Below are 6124 nucleotides of genomic sequence, written 5' to 3'. Positions count from 1 at the left end.
CCTGTTTGGTTAATAGTCTTCGTACAGCAGTAAAGTGATTTCAAAAAATGTTCAGCCCAGTTTTGGGGCCAAGTAGTATGTCTTTTGGTTATTTGTTCTCCTAGACAGGCCATGTCACCATTAGTCATGCTTCGGAGTGATGGTTTACTTTCATTACTCACTGACTGCACCGCTTCCCATTCAGCGCTTTCCAACTCAGCAAGATTTTCCTGTGCTAATTCATCTGAATCATTTCTAGAAGAGTTTATATCAAAGGACACATTCTCAATGTTAATAAAGTGGAGGGGCTTTGAGACAGCTTGTAGTCCTGATTCTTCAAAAACAAGCATGTAAAGGTATTTTACTCCATGTTTGGGAGCACGGATGCATTGGCAGGGCGTCTTAACATGATCGATAGCCCTTTCCCTTTTTATGTGCCTTCTGTTTGGGACATTCAACACACGTGGTCAGGACTGGGCTAACACCGGGTCTGCCACAACAGAACCACCATTCCCAGCATGGTTTAGGACGTGGCTCTCGGACACCGCCACTCGCAAGGCCCTCTGCCCCCAGGACTTATTACGCTGCCACCGATGTACCCGACCGCTTAGTACTGATGATGACTGAGATTCCATGGTAGGGCTCAATAATGTAGATTTTTGGTAGGACTCAGGGGATTTATGTGCTCTGGTGCAGGCCTGCCCCTGGGGCTCTGCCCCTGTATTTGTGTGTCAGGAACATGCAGCGTAGCCGTGATACAATACCCACACATTTGTGTGTTACACATCTGGCTCTACACGTCTTTTCCATGACTCAGGGCAGAGGCTTGATCTCACCAGCTGCATTTCTGAGTGGGTATTTATCTGTTTGAAGGCTCCTCTGAACTTCCCACGCAAACATGAGGCTATAGGGTTTCATATAATCTTACATTCCTGGCTTGTCAGCCTGCCCACAACAGCAGTGAATTGCGAAGACAAAAAATTAGCGGAAGAGTTAGTTAAGCAGAAACGTAGCCACCCACATCATCTGGTGCGTCCTACTCCTCTGCAGCCATCTCAGAACCTAAGACAACAACAAGAAAACAAAGGACACTTTGTAACTCGGGCTAATATCATCAAGTGAAGCTGTCGTAATGCTCTGGGAAGGACCTAAAGGAATTGCCATAAACCTGGAATTTTGGTCCTCAAGGTGTGGAGAAGAGGAATTTTGACAACTGTGGAGAAAAAGCAGTTTGCTTTGAAACTAGAAAGGTTGCTCAAATATTTGTGTGAAACAGAGACGCTCATTTTTAAAAATTTTCCAGCTAACTATAATTACCAGGATTACGCTGAGAACATGACTCTTCATGGCAGGCCCCAGTGTCCTCTGACTGATGTCTACAACATCAACTTTCCCCTAGTGAAGCCAACCCTTGGCTTTCTATAGAGTTGATGAAAAGAAATAGATGTTACATCTATCACTGTTAAAGTTAGTTACTAGCACAGGCTTAAGACGCTATTTGATTTTCATTGAGTGTTCTCTTAGCTTAAAGATGGCCAAACCCAAACATTAGATTGGTTAGGGTAAAGCAGACTCTGCAGTTGCCAGGTTTCTTCTCTTAGTGATCAATGGAGGGACTCATGACTTTAGTCACTACATATGAGATATTTTTTCTGAATACCTGGTCAGGTTTTTGTCTCAAATTTGGAGGTGGCAATTGATTTTAGGTGCCTTCACGCTTGTGTGTGGCTGCAAGGCTGCATGGCTCACAGCCTGCCCAGCCCTGTTTTAGAGAGCGCAGACAGGGACCTTAGCTTTCACTATTGCCACCCAGCCTTAACAGGGCTGGGCATTTCCCTTTGGCAATACTTGAAAATATGGCTATTTTCCTTCCTTCCTTCCTTCCTTCCTTCCTTCCTTCCTTCCTTCCTGCCTGCCTGCCTTCCTTCCTGCCTGCCTGCCTGCCTGCCTGCCTGCCTGCCATGTGTCTGTCCGTCCTTCCGTCCTTCCCTCCTTCCGTCCTTTCTTTCCTCCCTTTATGCCCCAGGACACCTGTGTTTTTTTCAGTTCCCCAGTGGGCAAGGCTGACATTTCTGAGCCCTAGGATTACCGACCATGCTTGTTGCTACTCAGATCCCTTCCAGCTCTCCAAACCAGTACAAAGCTCTGGGCTTTCAGCCAATTTACTCACAGGTTTATCATATGCTGACATTGTTTCTCTATAAATAGGTCTACCTTTACTGACATTATTGATTCAACTGCCTCTCTTCTCACTAATACTCCTTTTAATGTATCCAACCTGCCTCAGTATTTCACCTAATGAAAGGCTGAAGTCAAAAGGGTAGAGGTCGAAGAGGTTAAATTGCAAGTGTAAAGGTCTGAGGCTTTAAAGTCAGTGTTTGCTGTGCGAGACAACAATCTGTCAGTAGAGCAGAGCTGCAAGTCTGAGCTCTCTTTTCCACCAGAAGAAAGTGAACAGTCAACCCCATTTCACATTTTATTAGTAATAGTTTGAATTAAAATGAGCTTCTTTTGCAAAACCATTCTTCTGATCCATTCATGGGTTGGCAGCGATAACAGGCACCCCAACCTGCCCATCTCAGACCGTGTGATTTTGAAAACAGGGAGCACATTTTCCCTAAGAGGTACGAACACACCTACACAACTCACACGCTGCTTGTCTTGGAGTGAACCCAAATTAACAGACCAAAGTGCTAGTTAGGAGCACTACGGTGTTCGCACTGGGTTTATGAGAAGACCACGGCCTCCCCCTTCCACCTGGCTCTCCACCTTCAGCATATCCCTCCTCCCTGCGGCCCCGTGGTTCAGCTGGGGAGCACCATCACGGAGCCCTGCTCAGCATCATGAGAGATCTCAGCAGAGCAAGCTGCCCGCTGTGTTTTCCAGCCGATTTGGTGGTGCCCGGGCCACGGGTCTGCTCTCTGGCATGGCTCGCATCCTGCACTGTGGCCGCAGCTGGGGCCGGTGGCAGCCTAGGAGCTGGCTGGGGCCAGACATCCTCAGTGGGGCAGGAAAGTGGAATTAAATGCTCAGGTCTGGCAAGGGAAGCTGCCAGGGCTGCCAGAGCTATAGGCCATTAAATACCGCGCTCAAACCGAGCGGCATCCCCCACCCCAAAACAAAACATACGAGATAAGAAAATGTTTCACATTGTTAAAAGTTTATATTATCTCTGACTTCAGAAATGTTACCATTAACCAGGGAATTAATCAGAGATTTTCATTTACTCCTTGTTCTGAACTATAATGAGCCCTTTAACAGTGTAAATAAAAAGATCTAAAGATTCAATAAACTATAATGTCACAAATGGCAATCATCTACCATGTGAGGCCTCTGTGTTAAAAAGCATCACACAGCTGGAGACAAATGCTTCAGTATAACGTTGTAAATAACCTCTAAGCCCACTACTAATTAAACTGAAGCTTCACTTCTCCTGGGCATTGAATATATGAACCAATTAAGAAAATATCACTTCTTTTCTGAGAGACCTGCACCGTCCCCCCTTAAAATAAAAAATAAAAAAAAAAAGGTGGGGGACTGAAAGAGCCAGAGATAGAGAAAGAAAGGAGAAGGGGGAAAAAGGGAAAGAAAGGAGTTTTACAGAAGGGACCACACTGATGCACTGGGGTTACAGTAATGAGGCATTTCTGCTTTAAGCAAATTTTGCACCTGTAACCTGCAGAAATATAGCCATAGCACTTGAAAAATTACTTCAATGCTGCACAGTGCCATGAAAATTTATCTTTGAGATGATTTTATTGCATGGTTACCCTAGGCAATTAAATCAATAAATCTTAACTGTCAGAAAGGTTGGCCTGCTGCCAGGAATAAATGAAATGCGCGGAATCAGTAAATAAAAGGTTTCTGACAACTCATTCTAGGAATTATTTAGCAGTTGGGCTTTTTGGTGGTGGTGTTGCTTTTGTCTCCAGCATTTATTGACATTCTCCGTGAGAAATGATTATGCTAACGTAAACAACATAGCACGGAGATACAGATAGATAGGAGAGAAGAGCCAGGCTCGTCAGGGCAATAAATTACCCTCCAGAACCAGCGGCTAGCAGGGACTTCGGGGGGCTGGTAGCGCTGGCAGAGGTGGTATTAGCGAGCTGGGGCCTTGGCCACAGGCTGGCAGAGCGCAGGAAGTCCTAATGCTGGGCAATGGGAGTTCCGGTGCTTTGTTATTAAAATAGATGTGTTATTTTCATTGATCAATTCAGAGATGATTGAGATTGAAATGCCTCCCTGAGACATGGAGGTGACATTTCCGTGGGCCTACAGAGCCCAGCGCTCACTGTGGGAGATGCCAGGTTTGACAGAGAAATCATTGTTATGCCTGCATCGCTGGTGCAGCTGCTTTGTTTTCTGGGCTGGTGTAGCAGATCTGAAGGCCTGAATCTGATTTCACTTACTTACCGTGATGCTGGACATGTTAAATCAGTGTGAACTTAGCAATAGGCTCAGACTCTGTCCAGGAGACACTGAGGTGAGTGCAGGCAACCCTATTAATAAATGGATAGATTTTCTGAAGTGGTCTGCTAGCTCAAGTACCAGCAGGTCGCCACACTTCGCCTGGTCAGTCCTGCTTCAAGCGGATGGATCTCCACAGGCTGAACAAGCCCGACTCTCCAGCAGGGCCCTGCACTAGCCCTGGCGGTGGGGATCTGCACGTCCCAGATGCCACTGGTGACAAGGACACCACTGCCAACGGAGGGACAGCCTGCTGAGCTGGGCAGCAGAGGAGGCATCTCCTGCCTGCAGCAAAACTAACGAGACACTCTGCGTCAGGGCAACCTGGAGAATGTGCAGCTGTCCTTGAACCAGCACCAGCTCTGGAGAGCCAAGGAGGTATTTATCTGAGCACTGCAGGAAAGAGCCCTCTGCCAAAAATGCCTGTATGCAGCCGCTGGACACCCAAGTGACCTTCAGTCACAGCAGCCTGCGGGGAGAGACGCTACGCTGCCTGGGGCCGGGAGAGGTCTGTGGACACGGCTTGAGCCAAGTGGGAGACGTCATGTCATCTTGGAGATGTCGTGTCATCTTGGCTGTGCAACATTTCACATGGAAGTGTTCCCTTCACGACACCCTACCGCTCCTCAAAGCCAACAGCAGAGCTTCCCAGACACATCGGTGCTCTGACACCTCCCATCCCAGTGACAATTTTTCAGCATTTTTTTTTTTGTTCCCCCACGCCAAATCTGATGCCTGGTGGTGCAGCCGCCCAGGACGGCGTGGGGTCAGGGCTGCCTGCCTGGCTGGGCCGCTGGGCATGCCCCCACCTGGAGGAGCCCCCTCTTGGCTCTTCAGCTCCCAGACCGCAGAGGGCATCGGCGAGCTGACTGCCACGCACAACGGAACGAGTCGCGTTCGCTGCTGGGTGCAGTTAACGCCAGCGGGCTTGTGCAACACTGATTGGCAAGCAGCTTCTCATTGCAGATAATTCCCTGCCAGCACATCCCGAACACATAGGTGATTGCTCTTAAATTGATGGCTCGAAGCACAATAACAGCCTTTTTATTTAGTTCCTGCTTGATAGGCAGCGAATGCAGAGTTGCCAGGAGAAAAAAAAAAAAAAAAGGAAAAAAAGAGAAAAAATGCTGCAGAATTTGCTGTCTGCTGTGGCTCTTTGAGGCTGGGGGCTCAGCAAGGCTCCTGGTGCATCCCAAGGGCACACCAGCACTGTGACGTGCTCGGGGCTTGTGGTGTTTTCGGCAGCACTGGAGGCCATGGACATCACCCTACAGCCGTGTCCCTGTGGGGCTTTACTCTTCCCACAGCAGGGGGGAGAGTGGGCAGAGAATGCCTGGCACTGGGCTGCCAAAATGGGTGGCGGAATCAGAGCGGGGGCACCCAGGAAGCAAAGCCAAGCTCTTGGAGCAGACGCCGGAGCACTTCGGATGAGGCGTCCTCACATCCCACCGCACGCACACCTCGCAGCAACCCCCAGCCAAAAGGCCTGCGGCTGAGCCCCGGCTGCCTGGAGCTGGCTGAGAAGTGGGGAGCGAATGGCACTGGTGGGGAATGGTGGCTATTTTAGTTTTCCTTTCAAATTTTCCTTTCAAAATGCCAGCTCTCTGGCAAATCTTTATGTGATCCTCCAGAGACCAGCACCCACGTTTTCAGGCAGCTGAAGGCGGGCCAACGC

Source organism: Oxyura jamaicensis, chromosome 4 (genome assembly GCF_011077185.1).
Source record: "Oxyura jamaicensis isolate SHBP4307 breed ruddy duck chromosome 4, BPBGC_Ojam_1.0, whole genome shotgun sequence".
In the NCBI taxonomy this organism is placed as follows: domain Eukaryota; kingdom Metazoa; phylum Chordata; class Aves; order Anseriformes; family Anatidae; genus Oxyura; species Oxyura jamaicensis.
The sequence above is the reverse complement of the archived record's forward strand: the minus strand, read 5'-3'. Positions refer to the sequence as shown.